Genomic DNA, 20,738 nt, shown 5'->3' on the forward strand with positions numbered 1-20,738 from the left:
CATTGCTTGACAGCCTGTAGCGTATAAGACTTTATTTATTTCATGCTTAGGGTTTCGACTGAGCAGTCAATGGCTTTTACATTTGGATATAAACTATAAACCTGGTATAAGTTTCAGCCAACTAATTGAAAATAGCTACGTAGTCAGACATGCCCAGTGGGTTACACTACAGAATAAAGGCTTATTTCATCCAACTATTGACATCCAATGGGGCAGCTTGTTGTCGTTCCGAAAATGATATGTTCCCGTTGTGGACACCATTACAGCTAAAGTACTGGGCTGATGCATGCATTCAGAGCGTTTTCCATAAGTTTAATAAACATCACAGGTACACATAACCAAGACTTTGCTCATCCATAGTACAGGATGATTCAAAAAGAATACCACAACTTTGAAAATCTGTATTTAATCAAAGAAACATTTATAATTAATCAAACCTTGGGTAATTAATCCGTGTGAAGAGTACTTAACGAAGTTTTTTTCAGTAGAAAACAAGTTCATAAATGTTCAATATGACGCTATCAGACACCAATTCCATGTTTAAAAACCACTGGATAGTAATTTAAGGGAAGTGTATGATCTGTGTGTAGAGAATTGCTCCCACATAACTCCGGTATCATACAAAGGAATTGTAGAATCCATGCCAATTGGATGGTGCCCCATCCTCCTGGAATATGAATTGACGTGCTTCTTCTTTGAGATGAAGAACAGCTAATTCTGCAACATTTTCTGATAGTTTTACCCAGTTACAGTTGCACCTTCGAAGAAAAAAGGACCAAATTTTTTTTTTGGCTGGAATAGCACAGCAAACGTTCACCTTAGGTGAGCCACGTTCATGATCAATTGTTTCTCGCGGATTCTCTGTGCCCCATATATGGACACTATTTCTATTGAATTTCCCTGTTGTGTGAAATATTGCTCCATCGCTAAACACCAGCTTCGAAATGAACCGGTTATCTGTTTCCATTTGCTCAAGGACAAACTCGCAGAACTCTATTATTTTCACCTTATCAGCTTCGGAAAGGGCTTGAATCAATTGTAGACGATAAGTTTTCATTGCTAACCCTTTTTTTAGGACGCTTCAAACGGTCGGTTTAGGAATTTGCAGCTCTCTGCTAGTTCGGCGAGTCGATTTTCCTGGACTGCGAGCAAATGCTTCCTAAATGCGGGCAGCATTTTCTCCATTCGAGCGTGGCCGTCCGGAACTTTTCCCTTTGCACAAACACCCTTTCCTTGTGAATTGTTTATATCAACATGCGATACACGACCTTTCAGGAAGCTCAACACCATACGTGGTTCGAAATGCACGGTGAACAACTGTCGTCGATTCACTTCTGCTGTACTCGATAAGAGAAAAAGCTTTATGTTGAGAAATCGCCTTCTTTACACTGACAGCAGAAATGAAGTATCCAAGTTTCTCGGGTGTCCAGCCGGATCCGATCGTCGAAGTTCCACAATATTTCGGTGAATAACCGTTCCGCCGTCATCAGTTGGTGCTGATAGAATTCCATCAGCACCACCTGATGATGGCGGAACGGTTATTCACCGAAATATCGTGGAACGTCGACGATAGGATCTGGCTGGACACCCGAGAACCATGGATACAGCACATTCGCCTGGAAAGCCTCAGATCACAAGAGAAATGAAGGTTGCATGGCCAACGGCGCTGCTAGCCACCAAAGGAAACTTCGGAGCTTCCGTCAGTTGATGACAGAAAGAGCGTAACTTTCTTTTGTTCTTTGCATTGTTCTCGATTTTCAGAGTTGTGATGGTTTTTTTTTTAAGTCACTCTGTACAGTCCCCTTCACTATTTACAAGAGTAGGCCAGCGATGGGGTAACTTTTCAATTCCACGATTATAGAAATCACGTATTTTTGAGGTGAAGAACTAGTGGAGCCTTGTCCGCAGCACGCTTTAATCCGGAAATGAAGTTCCTTGAATATTGTTCCAGAGAGAGCGGAAAAGACGAAGACCTGTGGGCGCAAGATAAGGTGAAAGAAGTGGTTGAGGAATGACTTCCAAACCAAACTCCTGTTTAGTGTTCTTTCCCAGTGTAGTAGAATTTGGGCGTTCATTATTGTTGGGTAGCATCAATATCCTCAGTCTTCCTGGTCGTTGTTCTGGGACTGCGTCTGCGAGACGTCTCAGTTGATGGCAGTAAATGTCAGTAGTGACAGTTGCAACTCGGGGAAGCAATTCGTAGTACATGACACTGTCGCTGTTTACAAGATGCATAGTGTTATCTTTTGTGAATGCTTGCAGGTATTTGTACTGAGAGTTACTGCTTTGCTTAGGTTCGACCATTTCTTTATTTCCCATATCAGCATAAGGGCACCTGTTCACGTCATCTGTAACGATAAAAGATAAGAATGATCGGTGTTCATGAGCCAGCTGATGACGAGCAAGCAAGGATGCACTAGCTGCCGCAAGCTGATTTTGGCTTAGAGCACGCGTTGCCGTAGTACCAACTTTTGAACCTTCCCCATTGCAATCAAACGTTGCACGATGGCGGAATTATCAGCTTTCATCACATCTGCCAGTTCTCGAGTATTCTGACGTGCGTCATTATGGATGATGGCGTTTAAACGATCTCCATCAAACCCCGAAGGTCTTCCCGAATGTGAAGAGTCACGAATGTCAAATAATCCTCCTTGACACGAGGAAATCGTTTTCTTACCATGCTCTGTCTGCTGCCATAGTCCACAATACGGCGCCAATGTTTCTTCTGCTTTTGCTGCAGTCGCTCCCCAAATGAACACAAAGAAAATAATACGTCGGAAATGTTCTGGTTTCTACACTTAGCATTCCATTTTCTAGCATCCACAGCTCCACTTACTATTTCAAAATGACAAAATGACAATAAACTCAACTATGAACCATGAAATACAAAAAAGGCAAACAGAATACCAACATGCGAAACAAAAAGCTACGAACTGATACACCAAACTATGCAACGATGAGCCTAATCTTTATTAGCACATCTGCTTAATAGCGTGTTGTTCCACCCCTGCAGCCCTGGAATGGAGCACAGCAGTGATTCTGAATGGCATGGATTCGACAAGTCCATTGTATGATATGGGAGTTATGTAGGACCAATTGTCTACACACAGATGAACTTCCTTTAAATTACTAGCCAGTGGTTGGCAAACACAAAGTTGGTGTCTGATAGCGCCCCAGATGTGTGTTCCACCAACTTGAATCCATTGTCATGTTCCTCAAACCATTATAGTGCGGTTGTCACCTTTTTGACAGTCCGTTACTCTCCAGGGAAATGCCATCATTGTTGGAGGATACATTAAGCAAGAAGAGATGCATGTGGTCAGCAAAAATGTTACTGTAGCCCTCAGTTGAAATGACGCCTTCGAATACTGCCGTAGGTACCACTGAACTGTGCATGATTCGAGCAGCGTTAGCCAGGAGGGTGGCATAACCAGACGCGACCATCAATGTGTTGCAACAAAAAACGTAATTCATCCGACCAGGCGACAGGTTTCCACTGATCCACGGTTCAATTTCGATGATCTTCTTTCGACTGCAATTGTAACTAACGATGTTCTTGCGTCTACATGGGAAAACTAGCCACCTGTTCAGGAGCCTGAACACTGTGTGCTGAAAGATGAGCTCAGAAACACTTGTTCCAGCACCAGCGCTGTGCTTCGTCGTCAGATTTTGCCACAAACAGCCGTCCATCTTCGCCGTTTCTGGGATGCTCGTTCCTAGACCAAGTCACCTCCATCACTGGATTTCTCTACTTGCGGCCAGTATCGTCATTAGAATTATTCCCCGTTCGCCTTCTTTGCGCTTATATGCTTTTCACGCGCTCAGTGCCACCAGGCAGTATTCAGTCTTGCATTGGGCAGTAATCATAATGTTTTGGTTAATCAATGTAATTCGACAGCTCACCTTGTGGTATGTATTGTCTCTCCCTCTAAATGGAAATTTGTTAACATACAGTGTTTTATGAAGTTGTAAATCCTTATAGAAAAGTTGAGGTGAAGTGAAACACTTCCTCACACTTGCCGAACAGCATATATTTCACTCGTATAATTTGTTTTTCAGTTAGTGGTTGCTTCTTCCCTAGTCATCAACATGAAAACAAGTACTCGATTATTATGAATATCACAGTAACGTCACGTTTCTCATTCATCCACAAAACTGCTCGGCAAACCACACTCACGAAGAACATAAAACAAATAAATTTCCTTCTATTTCAAACACATTACCTTTCCCAGTTTCACATTTATAAGTAGTATTTTTGATGAGAATATTTAAAATGCATACACTGATAAGCCAAAACATTATGAGCACCGTCTACCATTACCTTAGTTGCCGCCTGCTGACGTTGCAGGCACGTAATGTGGTAACAAAAGTATTTAAGTCGAACAGACATGGACGGGGAAACACCTTTGTGAAGGTACGGGTTGAAAATGGGGAAACCTATTGGGATAAGCGACTTTGAAGAGGTAAGATTATTATTGTGCAGAGCCTGTGAAGATGAGCATCTATGAAAAGAGGTAGAGGAACAGTGAAACTCTCACTAGGCACTAAATGGTCCACGACTCTTCACAAAACGTGGGGTTTAGAGGCTTTTCTACCAATTAGTACATCTTATGACCCAGGAACGATAAATAATTACTTTGTATGAAATGATAAGCCGATATTAATTCATCTTTGAGAACCGAATTATTGTTCAACGAGATGAATAATGCGAAAAGTGGAGAAAACATGGTTGCTCAGTTTTAATTAATACTTTCATAAACTATCTTGTACGTAATGGCGTCGCAGTTACATCCGTTACTTTCACAAACACAACTGAAAATAATACTTTAGTCTATTGCTATTTCTGTCAGCATTACTGTTCGTATCACTGAATATTGCTACACTCTTCCAAAGCTGTATTATGTAATTTTCACATACATAACTTGCTACAGTCACAAACAGTTGATCATCTACTAAAACGAAGTTTACGTGGAAGCATTGCGTTGTCCATGTTGCATAATAGCGCGGAAAATGCACCACTAGTTGAAGATGAACCCAATATTATTTTTCGACGAAGTACTGTTTTGTTGACTCTTGGATCGTCACTAATAGCTATAATTATCACGTTAACCAAGGCACGTCAGTGTTTGCTCACAAAATTCACTTTGTAGCAACACTGTTTCACATCTGCGTTCTCATTACTGTGTCCATACTTTAAGCATCATCTTCGCGCTGAAATATGCGCGCCAATGGCTAATGTCCATTTAGTTAAAGCCAAGCTTCTTAAATACATTTTTCCGTATAGTCCATTTCATAACCAGTATACGTGCTCTCTCAACGTCTCCAAACATTAATACAGTTATTTGTCGATACTATATTTACATAATAAATAATTTACTAGCTTTCAGTGTTGCTCACCAGTTGGCACCACACTGCAGTCTCTACCCCTGAACTGACAATTTATTTGGCTTTCTGCCACTGAGTGCAGTTGCTTCCTATTGTGTAATTAGTAGTTCCTCCTGATAGGGGTCAGGAGCTTGCATATTCCTCAGATTACTATGTGCTGACTTCCCCAATATGTATTTGCAACATGGCACAAGCTTCCATCTTAAGAAATCTTAATTATCTTTTTCGTAACAAACACCGTAATTGACGTTGTCATGTTAAGCATGCACCTCTATATCATCACATGTTGTCGAAACAAACTCGAGATGAAATATCATTGTAATCTACCTAATTTTTAAATTGCGTTAGTATAGTTCTTTATACCTTGTTCTCAATTCAATTCGTCTCGACCTTTTTTACAACAACTTTACTGTATATTCAAATTTGCTTGTTGGATTATAATTTGCTTGCAACTTATGTAAAATCACTTCCGTTCAAAATGTTCAATTTTAACATTTCAACATTGTCCAGTCTCAAAATATTTAAACGTTTTCATTATTAATTCCCATGGAAGAAATTTTTCAGTTAAATAATTCAGTTCTGTTTCAATCTACAAAAATACAAATTTTACTTTTATATTAACCTTAATAACATATAGAGGTCACTCTGAAAATTCATATTTTCCTTGAATGTAGAATCTGAAATGCATGATGCTGATTGATTTCAAACTCTTATCACATCCCACTATTAACTTGGTTTCTTAAAAATTACTATGCTAAGCACAATAACAATACTTATTTTGTCCAACACCATCACAGGACCAAATCCATCCTTATACTATCTCAGTTTTTTTCTGTGTTCTAAACACCAACTGCCTATGCATTTTTGTACATTATTATACTTTCAAGAAATCTGTGCTGCCATGGCGTATCCACACAGTTCATTTTATTAGACTGTCCTTTATGTTGACTGGCCTTTTGCACAGTTCATTTGTCTGCACTCTGTTTATTGTCTCTTTACATATTAATACATATTAACATTGATATATTTTCCTACTTTTAGTTTTTACTCCTGTACCTTCTTTTAGTAGAATTTTAAGTCTACTGTGTCACATATTCCATATTCCATATTTTCGTTGATTTCCGTAAAATTAGATAACATGGATTGGGATGTATATCGGCCACCTCAAAGCGAGACCTCTGTCCATATGAAAAAATTTAAAAATTTCTTAAGTTAATTCTTCAGACTTATCATGAGATTTGACTGACATGAGGTCTCCAGTCCCTTCTTTCTTTGTCTTCCCTTTCTCATCATGTCTTTCCTTACATTACAACACCCACTTTTCCATACTCTCATTCACTAACTATTTCTTGTGTATTAAAGTCCTGGCTTTTCTAGAAGGAAAGGTAACATTCTCTTCTATGATGTTTATTGGATTAGGTGTGAATCATGTACGTTAATGTTCCAGATTATTCAATGTATTTTTTTTGTGAGGCATGTATTTTCCAAACTACTATGTTTTTCATGGCAAAATACCCAGTAAAGTCTGCCTATCTCCCTTATATAGCAATCTGCCAGGTAGCTCATGGCTTGGTGTAATGATATGTAGCTTATTTCTACCCCTTGTTCCTTCATACCAGCTTATCATCACATGGAAATGAATTGAGACCTGTTATCTGACAATATGGCAATAGGTTTACCTATTCTTACAAAATACACTTAATCATTCTGTCACCAACTGCTTTCTCAGTGGCTTTTCGAGGAAGGCATAGTTTAATAAATTTAGAAAATACATCCATTGCTCCTAGAGTAAAATTTTAACCTTCTATTTTCTTTGGTAATGGTCCATAGAACTCCAAAGCTACAGTTTCTAGTACTTCTTTTGGTCAGATAGATTGCATAGATCCCCTACTTTTTTGATTAGTTAGTTTGGCTTTCTGGAATAGGTCACATGTTTTTAGTCCTTAAAATAATCGGTTTTTCTAAGCACTTTTTTTTGTTCCACAATGTTCATAATTCAAATGGGTTCAATCAGTAATTGCTGCTACATGTTCCTCTGACCAGCACACTCTCAAAATATCGGACGTTTCCCCTTTTGTCCTAAATAATAATCCATCCGGCATTTTTTCATTACCTTTTTCCTAAGTTCTGTTTGAGCCAAAATTGGGTCCTTCGTTTGCTCCCTTCTTAAATTATTACAAATGCTTTTGATTCATTTCTGCTGTTTAACTCCTTTTATACAGGATGGGTTAAATAAAGGTGGCCCAGATAAGTGGATACGATTGGATGTGAATATGTGGCAGGATTAATGGAAGAGGAAAAGACATACAATTACCACTAACATAATGGACCAGCTCCCCCATGCAGGCAGGCAAAGCTTGGAGCTCATTTACACAATCTTCACGCCTGACAGAGTTGTTAGTAGAGGTTAGTCTGGCTGCAGCCTTAGCTGGCCATACAGGTCACCTGATCTGTCAGTGTGCAGTTACTTTGTGTGGTGAGTCCCCAAGTAAAAAATGCATTGCAACAACCTGATAGTCTTCAAGAAAAGCAGCAGAATATTTTGGATGAGATTGGAGCAATTCCGGCTGTCCAGCTTTGATCTACCTTCAGCAACTTACTCACCAGGGCCCAAAAGTGCCAAGAGATGAATGGCAGTCACTTTCAACATCAGATATAGTCAGATTAGAAGTATATTCCATTTCCTCTGCTGTGTTTCTTTGTACCCTGGAACACTCTTGGCCACTTTTGTTTGATCAGTGTAAAGGATTCTCATACATCCCACCTTCTCTAACACTCTGTTCTCTGGTCTCAATCCTGTGTGGAATCTGGACAATAAATCTCACACAACGTATTGTTCACGTTCTATGTAGTTTATTTCAGTGATAAATTTTTGCATATGTAACACCCATTTTGTCAGTCTGGTATGTACCAGTTTGCATTATTCAGAATGTTAAGGCTTGATGATACATGTACACTCCCACTGTCTCCCTGTAAAGAGATGTAAAATTTTCTGAGTGCCCAAATAATTGCTAAGACTTCTTTTTCTGAAATGTGTAGTTTTGTTCACATTTACTCAATGTCTTACTTGCAAAAGCTATAGATTTCCTTTCCTCAGGCCATTCCTGATGAAGTATTTTAAATAAGTATATTCCTAATCCATATGCACTGCTGTCTGTTTCTAGGCAAAAATGCAGTCCTAAGTCTGGATGTCTCAAGGCACTGCCCTCATTGAGTTTATCTTTCAACTGTTCAAATGTCCCTTGGCACTCTTTTGTCCAAATAAAAGCTTTGTATTTCTTTATTATACATTAAACGCTGGACTATTAAAAGCCTGAGCTGACACAAATTTTCTGAAGAAACTGCATAATTCTATAAATGCTTTTAAATGTTTTCAGCATTTTGAAACTCTGAATGATTTAACTGCTTTAGTCTCCACAGGGTCTTTCCTGATTCTTTGACTACTAATTAGGTATCCTACAAACGTAGTATCACCTTTCACAAATACAGATTTCTTCCTTTATGTAAGGCCTGAAATATTTCTCTCAACAATTGACAGTGTCCTCCCCAACTTTTGGTGGCTGTGGGTATACCATTCACTAACTTTGCTGCGTTCCTTGTCTATCACTTTATCTAAAGCCTCTATAAATATGAATACAGATATCTTTAAGCGAAATGGCACTACACAACATAGGTAGCATTTTCGGTAAATTCCCCATGTTCTTTAGAAAAACCTATTTACCCGTATCCAGCTATTAAATCTAGGATACTCAGATATTTAATTCCACTAAAATTTTCTATTATTTCATCTACACTATCTGGTTTGTCACTTTTCTCTTCAGTAATTGAATTTACTTTTCTGACATCTATTATTACTCTGATTCCTCCAGCTTTCTTCTGTACACACATTATGGGTTATTACAGCTGCTGTTACTTCTTTTTATGACTTCCAACCTTCCCAATCTGTCCATTTCAGTGGCTACAGGTTCCCTCTTTGTTAGAGCTTTATCAAATGGTTTTCTGTAAAATGGTTCATGGTGCTAGATATTTGATCTACATTCAAAATCAATCACTTTTCCTGGGTCTTCAGAAGATACCTACTAATAGTTCATACACTTCCTCCTCCTGAGCTGTTCAGCAATCTCCATTATGCATTCACATTTTGTTGAAATAATTCATTTTGTCTAGACATATATCATTAGATTCTACAATCTTATCCTCCTCCCATTCTTCACAGTATTCTCCAAATGGTCTTTCTCTTATTTTCAAGCAACCTAACTATTCATTTTCATCCATCACGTGTCTTACAAAATTCATTTTGTTTTCTACACGCAGATTCTTAAATGCCATGAGTCCTAGCTCACAGTTTATAATTATATGGTTCCCCATCATCCAGTCAGAGCCTATAATTGTATTTACACTTAAACTACGAATTACCAATAATAAAGTTTCCATTTTTACAAACACCAATTTCAAAAGATGAGAGCACTTGTTTCCTAACAGGTTCACTTAATTTTTCTGTGGCTCCTACTGTTTTAACACCAGATGCAGACAATTCTACAATTTGATATTCATTACTTAAGAATTTCCACAAAGATGCAGATATATGTGTTATTTCTCTACCAATATCTAGTAAAGCATATTCATTCACTGTATGATTGTACACTACCATAATTAAAGGTTTTTCCAATCTAATTGGGAATTCATGTTTCTCTTCTCTTGTTCAACAGCTTTGCAAGACAAAGCCGCTGGCATACCTTGTACTAGCTTTTTACCTTTGTCCAGAGGTTAGATACTCTTTCTGGGGTATTTCTTTATTTTTCTATCCTACTTCAAACTGATTTAGTACTTCGTTATTATCTTTCATACATTCATTGTCTTGAGCCTGATTTCTATGCTCCTTTTTTAGTGGAAAAAGGAAGTTTCTCTTTCTATATTTATGGTATGCTTTGTTCTGCTTATCTCTAGCCTCTGGGTACCTTCTAACATGTCCTGCTCTTCCTTATGTTCACTTTCTAATGCACCATTGTCATATCCACCATTAGTTTCTTCCCCCTGGCCTTACACTTTCATTACCATTCTGTACCAGATTATTATTATCCTTGTTATCACCTGAAACACACCAATTTAAAAATTCATCTTGCATTTCTGCCTATTAAGCACACTCTCATTAAACACTTCAATTCCGCTAAGAGTAGCACTGACCTGTATTACCTCCTCTGCATTTTATTGCTACTAGTATCACTATCATCATTTTGATCACTGTAAAATTCAATAATGTCCTCAACATTTTCTTATGTTCTTCTATTACAGCTTTCTTCAACTTTCTCAAATCTATTTCTTTCAATTTCCGCTTTCTACCTGTACCTGTACCTAATTCACATAATTCATTAAACTAATGATCATAAGCTTTCTCTGCACTGGCCTTTTTACTACAATTACCTTCTATAATTACATCTCCTACCTCTTTCGTGTGTTGCTATCAACTACTTTCTCTATACATTTGCGAACCTCACCCTTCTCCTCTTTGGGCAAACCCTCTTCATTACTGGCAATGACAAAATGCTCCTCCTGCTCATGAAATGGCAAGGTATCATCTACATCTACCTGATACACTTTTCTGAGATTATAATACCTCTTGATCACCTTTTGTGTACAAAATTCAGGTAGACCTTGCAGCCACTTTTCCATTTAGTCACATTGTCTTCTTCCTCACTGATTTCTGTCCGTATCACACCAAGCACAGTATCTGTTAACTGTATTCTTTTGAACAATAGCTCATATACTGACTATTGCTCAGACTGTTGTTAGCATAATTCGTATTACGGTGATAATGTTGCTTCAGACTACTGTTGTTGGTGCCCATCTCCTTACTCCACTACAGCTCAGCCCGGTACTGCAGTGGACCCTCATTTTCTGACTGATATTGTGGTCTGGCATTTCAACTACCCCTATGTCCAGAACCTCTTCCTTCTCTTCTTCCTCTATCAGCTCTCATTATCCTCACTCTTTGTTCCCTGTCTCTGTTATTTCTATCATTATTGTTATTATTATAATTTTTCTTATTTTTGTTATTGTTGTAAGACCTATTTTCATTGCCACTATTCTACCCATCCAGTTCCCCCACTCTTCCCAAACCAATGTAACCTTGTATATTCCATGGCAATTTTCTATGTAACAAATGCAAAAATTGTTTCTCAGTTACAAGACCTTTTACATGTTCAACTTTTATACATATATATTCACAATAAACTCTCATTCTCTTATCACCAGCTTGCTTAGGTGCAGCTGCAGTCAAGAAAAAAAAAGATAAAATTCACTTTGTTTACTTGCAGACTAAAGTTCCTCTTCAATCTAATACTTGATTTAACTGTCCAGTTTCTGGCATCCCCACTTAGCTTAGTTTCACCCATCATTATTCCGTCTTTCTAAGAGGTTTCCTTAGGAATTAGTTTCCTACAAGCTTTCATAAATGTTACTGGGTGGATCTTACCTTCTGGGTCCATTTTCTCTAACTCCACACCTATTTTGTTATGACATGCCGCTTCAAAGGAGTATATAGTAGCTAATCTCTTCAAACTTTCTAAACTTTCAATACATTTAGCAGTTTCTGAAGTTACTGTTATCAATTCATCTACCTCCTTTACTTTAAGGGTAGAAATTTGTTTATGTGCATCATTTTCTAACATTTGTCCATTATCATTTGCATTTTGCTTTACTACAGTATTGGTCAATTTGTTATCTACTGCATCTTCAACCTCCTGTATTTTAGTCTCCTGCACAATCTTAGTTTCTAACTCAAACACTGCCTCCTTTAGGAAACTTTTATTTCATTAGTTATTACCTTCTGCTTTTCGAAAAATGGTTTAAATGGTTCTGCGAACTGTGGGACTTCACTTCTGAGGTCATCAGTCCCCTAGAACTTAGAACTACTTAAACGTAAGTAGCCTAAGGAAATCACACACATCCATGCCCGAGGCAGGATTCGAACCTGCGACCGTAGCGGTCTCACGGTTCCAGACTGTAGTGCCTAGAACCGCTCGGCCAACCCAGCTGGCTTTCTGTTTTTTACTGATCTTTTTATCTCATCGTTTATTTGCTGTGTGTCACTTTCAACTGAATTCACCTATTCTTCACATTTACATGCTCTCTGCTTAACTCCTTTTATTGATGTTTCTATATTCTTATTTAGTATATCTATTTTTATCCTAGTATTTTTTGTTTCACAGTGTTACCCTATTTTTTCATTCATTGTCCCCATATTCCAAATTATTTCCTATTTCAGTGACCCTATATTTCCATTCATAACTTTACTTTGTTCTGTTGTCGATCCCATATTTTCGTTCAGAGTTTTATTCCTTTCTGATATGCTTTGTACTAACTCATTTATTGATTGCAAAATACTTCTGAGGTATTTATTAAATTGAACTAGAACATTTTTAGGACTGTTACTAATCCCATCATTGTTCTGACTTACGCCATCACGAATTAATATTATCTGAAGTAAACTAAATCTAACCTTACACAACGAATTTAAAATACTACTAGGACCAAAATCATTTAATGGAACAACATTCATCTTTATCTCAAATTTTATTATAATACTATTTAATAATTTCTTAGGATTATTTCATTATATCTTTACTAGAACAAGACATTTAGCAGTAACATTTGAAATCGCCCTACCTATACGATTAAGATTCATGTTATTTGGATGAATTAATCATACTAATCATATATTTACACACCTTGTCCCACAAGGAACACCCCCTGCATTATCATTCATAGTATTAATTGAAACAATTAGAAATGTAATTCGACCTGGTACACTAGCAGTACGACTAGCAACAAATATAATTGCAGGACATTTACTATTAACCTTACTAGGAAATATAGGACCATCTATAGCAATAAACCTAATCTCACTACTAATTATTGGACAAATACTTCCATTAATTCTAGAATCAGCAGTGGCAATAATTCAAGCTTATGTTTTCTCAATTCTAACAACCTTATATTCTAGAGAAGTATACTAACCAATGTTAACAACTCACTCAAATTACCCATTCCACTTAGTAGATTATAGACCTTGACCACTAACAGGAGCAATTGGAGCAATAGTCCTAGTATCAGGATTAGCAAAATGATTTCACCTATTCAACATCAACTTATTTGTAATCAGATTCGGAATTACCTTACTAACTATAATTCAATGATGACGAGATGTAGTTCAAGAAGGAAAATATCAAGGACTATATACAGGGTTTGTATCAATTGGATTATGATGAGGAATGATCCTATTTATTGCATCAGAAGTATTACTCTTCATTTCATTCTTCTCATCCTTCTCCAGAAGAAGACTAGCACCAACAATTGAACTAGGAATATTATGACCTCCAATAGGAATTCAACCTTTTAATCCTATACAAATTCCATTACTTAATACAGCTATTCTTCTAGCCTCAGGAGTAACGGTAACATGAGCACATCATAGTTTAATAGAATCTAACCATACTCAAGCATTACAAGGACTATTTTTTACAGTATTATTAGGACTATATTTCACAATACTTCAAGCATACGAATATTAAGAAGGACCTTTCACTATTGCAGATGCAGTTTATGGATCAACATTCTTTGTTGCAACAGGGTTCCATGGAACAATCTTCTTAACAACATGCCTACTTCGACACTCAATATATCAATTCTCGCCAAGACACCACTTTGGATTTGAAGCAGCAGCATGGTACGACACTTCGTAGACGTAGTATGATTATTCTTATACATCTCTGTTTATTGATGAGGTAGATAATTGTTTTTCTAGTATAAATAGCACACTTGACTTCCAATCAGAAAGCTTGATATAAATCAAGTAAAACAATCCTAATCCTATCTACAAGAGTTTTTATTAGATGTATTATTCCAATAATTGTTATAATCCTTGCAACAACATTATCAAATAAATTAATTAATGATCGAGAAAAAAGATCCCCATTTGAATGTGGTTTTGATCCAAAAAGATCACACGAATACCGTTCTCTCTACGATTTTTCTTAATCGCAGTAATTTTTTTAATTTTCAATGTAGAAATCGCACTAATTCTTCCAATTGTAATTATTTTCAAAACCTCAGACATGATAATCCGAACACCATCAACAATATTTTTTATTCTAGTCCTACTAGGAGGACTATACCATGAATGAAATCAGGGAGCGTTACAATGAGCAGAATAAGGGGTGTAGTTAACTATAACATTTGGGTTGCATTCAAAAAGTATTGATATAATCAATCAACCTTAAATAGAATAAGAAGCGAAATATTGCAGTCAGTTTAGACCTGGAAGATTGGTAAATAAAATACCCTTGTTCTCATTAATTGAAGCCAAAAAGAGGCGTATTACTGTTAATAATGTAATTGAACTATAAAGTTCCAATTAAGGAAATGTAAAGCCAATACAAAAGCTGCTAACTTTTTATATTAGCAGTTAAACTCTGTTAACATTTCTAAAATTTATATAGTTTAAATAAAACATTACATTTTCACTGTAAAAATAATATATCTATATTTATAAATACCTAAAAGTAAAAATACTTCCTTAACATCTTCAGTGTCACGCTCTAATTATAAGCTATTTAAGTATATGAAAAATAATATTACCAAAATAAATATTCAAAAAATAAAAGTTAAAAGATAAATCTTAAAATTAGAATCATATCAACCCTGGATATATGTAATTGAATAAATATATAGTCTGTATAAACCTTGACCATCAAATAATTCACCTCAACCATAATCAAATGATTTAGATGAATAATAACCTAACTTTAAAGGAATATATCTAACAAACTTAGTTGAAAGAAACGGTATAAACCATGTAGAACCAGCAAATCTAACGAAAGAAAGCATACTGAAAGAAAATAAATCAGGAGAAAAATCAAACTTAGAAATAAGATAACCCAAATAAGCACCTAAAACAACTACTGTAATAGTTAAAAATTTTAAATAATAAGGCAAAGCAAACACATGAGGAATAGGAAAAATTAACCAAGACAAAAGACTACCACCAAAGACAGCAACAAATAATAAACCAATTATGCCAAACAAAATATAATAACCCTTATCATCAAAAGAAAATCTAGAATAAAAATTATTATCCCCAGATATTGAATAATAAAATAAACGAAAAGAATAAGAAGCAGTTAAACCAGTAGAAAAAATAAAGAAAAAAATTAAACAATTAATTCATCATAAACAGACCATTTCAAGAATTAAATCCTTTGAATAAAAACCTGCCAAAAAAGGTATACCACACAAAGACAAACTAGAAACCTTAAAAAAAAACGAAGTTAAAGGTATAAAATTAACAACCTAAATCATCTCATCCTAACAAAATTCTAATCAAATTAGGACTAATAATTAAGAATCCTATGGGAAGAATAAATATTACAACAACAATAATAAAACGATTTATATTCTTTTCACCCAATATATAATCCTCTCTATAGTAAATAACCGAAGAAGAAATATATATAGCAAAAGATATAAAAATAAGAGACATTCGATCTAAGATTAAAGCTATAACAACCATAGAACCATTTAAATTAAAAAGTTCCCACTCAACAAAAACTCTATAATCAATTATTAAATAATAAATACCTAAAATAAAAATTATAGTTCTAGAAAAAACTCAAAGAACAAATAGAAAATAAATTCACGGCCTAAGATGAAAAACTTCATGTCATTGATTCCACAAAACAATATTTTTAATTAAGATACCTAAGCAAATTAAACAAAGAAATATTCACCCTTTAAACAGAGAATATTTAAAGGCAATCAATGTAAAAGTAAAAGATGATATTCACGAAAATTACCAAGAGAACAAGTGTAAACCCCAGAATAATAATTACCATGCTGAGAATAAGAAAATATATATAAAGTATAAACAGCTCTAAAAAAAGATAAAAAAATTAAAGCAAAAAATCTGAAAGAAGATCAAGACATAATTCTATTTAATAATCTAAGTTCACCTACTAAAGTTAATGAGGGATGAGCAGCTATATTTGAAGATCTTAAAAGGAATCACCATAAAGCCATTCTAGGTATTAAATTAATTATACCCTTGTTAATTAATAATCTGCATCTACCTAAACGTTCATAAATAATATTAGATAAACAAAATAATCCAGAAGAACATAAACCATGACCAACCATTAAGGAAAGAGACCTATACAACGTAACCAATTTATAGTTATCAATCCACCAATAACCATTTTTATATGAGCAACAGAAGAATATGCAGTTAAAGACTTTAAATCAACCTGACGAAAACAAATAAACCTAACAATAACCCCACCAGATAAACCTAAAGATAATCAAAAATAATTAAACTTTAAACCGAAATAAGAAATAACCTTTATAACACGAAAAATACCATAACCACCCAACTTCAATAAAACACCAGCAAGAATTATTCTAGCTGAAATAGGGGCCTCTACATGAGCCTTAGGAAGCTATAAATGAACCAAAAATTTTGGTATCTTAACTAAAAAAGCCAAAATTATAAACACATAAAATATAAAATAATAAGAACCAAAATCATCCAATAAAGGAAAATATAAAGTGTTAGAAAAATCATAAACATTAAATAAAACAAGTAATAAAGGCAATCTAGGAATCACAGTACAAAAAATTAAATAAACACCAGCTTGTAAACGTTCAGGCTGATAACCTCAACCGAAAATCAAAAGTAAAGTAGGAACCAATCTAGCCTAAAAAAATATAAAAAGAAATAAGACTTAATCTAGCAAATGAACAATAAAGCATAAACATTAAAATTAAAACCATAAAGACAAAAAATTAGAATGATAAGAACTTAAATAAACTGAACCTCTAGCAGTAATTATTAAAGAACAAATTCAAAAACTTAACAAAATCAAACCAAAAGAAAAATAGTCAATACCAAAATAATATCTAATTATATTCAAATCTGCATACAAATAAACAAAAATTATAAAAACAAAACTCGACAGAAACATTAAAGAATGAACCAACCTTCAACAATTATTCAGCAAACAAAGAGGGATCAAAAAATAGTTATAAATAAATACATTAACATAAAGATAATGCAAAAGAATTTAAAAAAATCATTACTTTGAGAACGAATTATTGAAACTAAAATAGAAAGACCCAAAGCACCTTCACAAACAGAAAAAACTAAAAAAATAACAGGAAGGAAATAATCATAATCAAACTCAATAAGAAAAACAATAATCAATATAAACGAAGAAAGAACAACATTCTCTAATGTCAGAAGAACCATCCATAAATGGTTACATTTAGAAGAAAAAACATAAAAACCAGCAAAATAAACCAATAAAGAAGTAAAAACAGAGAATATAAACATTAGTTTTAATCGTTTAAAAAAACACTGGTCTTGTAAACCAGAAATAAGTCTAGCCCCCACTTTTAAAACTTCAGAGGTGAAAAAGCTTCCATCATCGGTCCCCAAAACCAATATTTCAAATAAACTAACCCCTGAAATGATTAAAATAATAATTATATCACTATCAATATTAACTTTATCAAAATAAGACACCCAATATCAATAATGCTTTTCATTATCCTACAAACCTTTTTAGATGGATTAATAACAGGAACAATAATGGAAAGATATTGATTATCATATATTTTATTTTTAACGTTTCTTGGTGGTATATTAGTTCTATTTATTTATATTACAAGAATTGCATCAAATGAAATATTTCAACCTAAGTCAGTTACCATATTTATTACCTTAACAATATGAGTATTTATTATATCAACATTAATTATCCTAGATATAACAATATTTATAGACTTTTTCAAAAATACTGAAACTATAAATGTTGATAATTCAATCAATTACCAAGAAATAACAATATCTTTAGAAAAATTATATAACAGACCAACATTCATTATTACAATAATAATAATTATTTATTTATTTTTAGCACTATTAGCAGTAGTTAAATTACTAATATTAACCAGGGGCCTATTCGTAAAATAACATAATTTACTATTGAATGAACCCTTATGATTAAGACACCCTTTAATTAAAATTATTAATAACTCTTTAGTTGATTTACCTGCACCAACAAGTATTTCATTTTGATGAAATTTTGGGTCCCTGCTAGGGTTATGCTCGGTAATTCAAATCGTAACTGGGCTATTTTTAGCTATACATTATACATCAAATATTGAAATAGCATTTAGTACTGTAGTACACATCTGCTGAGACGCAAATAATAGTTGAATTATTCGATCTTTACATGCAAATGGAGCATCTATATTTTTTATTTGTATTTATTTGCATGTAGGATGAGAAATTTATTATGGATCTTATATATACATACACACCTGAATAATTGGTACAGTAATTCTATTTTTAGTTATAGCTACTGCATTTATAGGATATGTTTTACCTTGAGGTCAAATGTCGTTTTGAGGTGCAACAGTAATTTCCAATTTATTATCAGCAATTCCATATTTAGGGACAGATTTAGTTCAATTAGTATGAGGAGGATTCGCCGTTGATAACACAACATTAAATCGATATCTCACATTTCATTTTGTATTACCATTTATTATTGCAGCTATAGCTGCAATTCACTTATTCTTTCTTCACCAAACAGGGTCTAATAACCCCTTAGGACTAAACGGAGATATTGAAAAAATCCCATTTCACCCATACTTTACTTTCAAGGATTCAATTACATTCATATTAATAACATCATTAATAATTATATTATGCTTAATCAATCCTTACCTCCTAGGAGATCCAGATAATTTTGTACCTGCTAATCCATTAGTAACACCGGTTCATACTCAACCAGAATGATATTTCTTATTTTCATACGCAATTCTACGATCAATTCCTAATAAGTTAGGAACAGTAAGTAAAGTATGGGTGAAATGGGATCTTATTTATATTTTTATATTTGGTGAAGAAAGAATAAGTGAATTGCAGCTATAGCTGCAATTCACTTATTCTTTCTTCACCAAACAGGGTCTAATAACCCCTTAGGACTAAACGGAGATATTGAAAAAATCCCATTTCACCCATACTTTGCTTTCAAGGATTCTATTACATTCGTATTAATAACATCATTATTAATTATATTATGCTTAATCATTCCTTACCTCCTAGGAGATCCAGATAATTTTGTACCTGCTAATCCATTAGTAACACCGGTTCATATTCAACCAGAATGATATTTCTTATTCTATGATCAATTCCTAATAAGTTAGGATGTGTCATTGCATTATTTTTATCAATTACAATCTTAATAATTTTACCATTTTATAATAAAACACCGTTCTATCCAATTCTATCCTATTAATCAGATTTTATTCTGAATTATAGTAGTTGTTGTATGCTGAAACTTGGTTGAAACCAAACATTTCTTCCGACTCTATTCGAATCACTGGTTACTCTCTCCTAAGGGCAGATCGTGAAACACGATGTGGGGGTGGTGTGGGTGCCTATGTTCACTCTGATCTGAGACCTACTATACTATGCACATCGGAAGCCAAAGGCGAAGGAGAAGCAGAGTTCTTGTTTTTCGAAATAAATACATCAAATCAGAAACTACTAATTGGAGTAATCTATAAACCTAGAAATGTCGGTGCTATGTCCTCCTTTCAGTCTGCCCTGTCCTCGCTTGTGACACTGTATGAACACATAATCATTATGGGCGACACAAACGTCGACTTACAGTTAAAATCTCCCTCTGCAGAAAAACTAAGGAGACTGTTCCACTCCAATGATATGAGTTTAACACCGCTGGACCCAACTCATCACACGCCACACAGCCATACACTCATTGATATAATAGCATCAAAGCGACCAGATAAAATAATTCGCGCCAATCAGGCATCCGCTCCAGGACTCTCTGTTCATGATGTGATATTCTTAAATTACTCAGTACATACTACCAAAGAAAAATCTCACCTGGTAACCTACAGAAACCTAAAAAATGTTAACCATGACGCTCTTCAAAACGATTGCTCAGACATCTCTTGGCATGATATAAGCAACGAACCGACTTAAGACGGAAAAATTCGGGAATTGTGTCGCAAAATTATTGCACTGTATGATAAACATGCCCACAACGCACTGTCAAGGTAAAGAGAGCTCCCGTTCCGTGGCTCACCACTGCACTACGCCAGTTAATGAATAAACGTGATCCTGCACATAGGGCCTTCAAGCATAACCCAACTCCTGAGGCGTACGAAGTTTATAGGAAACTCCGAAATAGAACCAAGCAAAGCGTGAGGAATGCCAAAATCAGACATGCCCGCTCTGTCGTATGCGGCATATCGAAACCCGCTGCACT

Source organism: Schistocerca piceifrons, chromosome 1, assembly GCF_021461385.2.
Source record: "Schistocerca piceifrons isolate TAMUIC-IGC-003096 chromosome 1, iqSchPice1.1, whole genome shotgun sequence".
NCBI lineage: Eukaryota > Metazoa > Arthropoda > Insecta > Orthoptera > Acrididae > Schistocerca > Schistocerca piceifrons.